Genomic DNA, 2316 nt, shown 5'->3' on the forward strand with positions numbered 1-2316 from the left:
TATACATGATGAAGTATCCGATACCATGGACCAAAAACCATCGCGTCTAAAACCATGTTGAAAAACCATGCACAAAACCATAGGTAGGTCCGCCTAACCTAATATAGGGTCCAAAAAAAAAAAATCTGGGGCGCTGCCCCAGAACTCGTAGAGGGGGGCTACTCACCCCCCTCAAACCCCCTGGACAAGGGGGGCTATCGCTCCCCTGTGACCCCTCCGCTTCGCAATCGATGCAATGAAGGGGGGGCTCTGCCCCCCTCTAACCCCCGGTTAACTACATGGGCTAGTCGTGGAAATAATATAACACAACCCAACATGTGATTCTCCTAAGATTTTGTTCTCTGGGATGACTGGAGATCTGCAACTCAGATCAAAAATATGATCTTGCCATCATGATCCTTGCGAGATTCTGATACTTTTGAGTATAAATTTGGTTGCATTCTGACTCTGATGAATTTTAGCCTCCAAGGAATCTAGAATATTCCCTCAAGATTCTTCAAAGATTCTTCTCTGCTAGGAATCTAAAACTATGTTGCTCATATGGTGATTATGATTTCACCATTGCATTCCCTACGAAATTCCACTTAAAATGACTTTAAACTTCATATCACTCTAACAAAATGAAAATTTACCTCCCAGGAGAATCTTCAGGCATCAAGGAATATTCTCTGAGAATCTGTCTCAAAATGAATGCCATCATGGTTCTGCTTCTAGGATTACGTCATGGTTCCACACGACTCGAAGTTCTACCAAAACAGGGTTTTTCCATTTTTGGCTCGGCCTCCTCCGTCAGTTTTGCTGGTTCGTCCCCTCCATTGAAATGAACGGGTGGCATTTAAGTAAAATGTCCCCAACAAAGATTTCAATGTGAAGCCCCATGGGTTGTGGGTGGCAGATAATATTAATGATGGGTAGGTTGGGAGTTCCAACCCCACCAACCCCTGATTTAGTATGGTGCTTTATATTAATTTTTGGCATGGTTACATTTATTTGTTCGCCATTTGTGATACGTTGGTTTTCGCGTTTGTCATGGCCATTGTTTGGTGGTTGGTGAGACCACCCAGTGGGGGCTGGCCAAATGCGCCGAGGGGTTCAAGCCTCGCCGGTCTCAACTATTTGTTTGTTTATTTTTTGTGCTAACCTCCGTGTGGCAGGGTTTGACCACCTGCCACCATTATTTATTTTCAACATATAACACATGTTGGTGTCATGGGGTTCTGCTAGTCATAAGCCATGAGTAGTCTATAATCTTGTTCAGTTTCATCTTCATCACTATTGGATAAACCATCACTATCTTCATGTGTATAATAACTCCTTTTATTGACAACCTGTTTTCTATTTCCTTTTGCATATTCCTTTCCCTTTTCATTTTTATCTTTATGAGGACATTTGGCAACATAATGGCCAACTCTACCACAAGCAAAGCATTTGAATGGTAACTTTGAATCTTCCAGAACCCCGTTGAATCTTCTTGAAAAAATTTACCTCATCTTCTTCTTCTGAAATGTATCCTGGTTCATTGTGCTCTTCCTTTTCCTTTCCCTTTGTTGAAGCTTTAAAAGCGGCTTCTCTCATATCTGATGAACCTCCTTTCCTCATTTCAAAGGCAGTTAGGATTCCATGGAGTTGAGTCACAGTAATAGTTTGAAGATCCTATTTTTCGTCTATGGCAGACACTTTTGACTCAAATTTAGAAGACAAAGATCTCAAGGTTTTCTCAATTAAAGTAGCTTCCTTTATCTCTTCACCCAGATTCTTCATACAATTAACAATCTCATCTATACGTAAAAAGTAACTAGCAACACTGTCATCACTATGCATATTAAGAGTTTCATACTAAATTCTGAGAGTTTGAAGCTTAGCACATTTTAACTGAGAGTCTCCTTCGTAGCTCCGAACGGTTTTGTCCCATATCTCTTTCGCTGTCTTGAGTTGATGACTTTGACAAATTCTGATTCTGACAGACTTCCCAATAACGTATTGACAACTTTGGCATTGGTTTTGTATAACTTCTTACCTGCAGAGTCTGTAGGTATTTCTGCTGGAAATTGATATCCTCCTTCCACAATTTCCCAAACATCAGCTCCAAGTGATTGAAGATAGGCTCTGGTTCTTATTTTCCAATATACCAAGTTGCTCCCATTGAAGATTAGTGGTCTGATGGATCCCATGCCTTCGTGATTATTCATCTTGAAAGATCTTCCTTCAAGCGATCAAGCTTCTTCTGAAGGACCTACTCTGATACCAATTGTTGGAAATAATACTGAGAGGGGGGGTGAATCAGTATTATCAGTTCAATAATTTTTCATTTCCCAA

The sequence above is a fragment of the Pinus tabuliformis genome, chromosome J, assembly GCF_031772625.1.
Source record: "Pinus tabuliformis cultivar Carrire ecotype Pingquan chromosome J, CPIR1, whole genome shotgun sequence".
In the NCBI taxonomy this organism is placed as follows: domain Eukaryota; kingdom Viridiplantae; phylum Streptophyta; class Pinopsida; order Pinales; family Pinaceae; genus Pinus; species Pinus tabuliformis.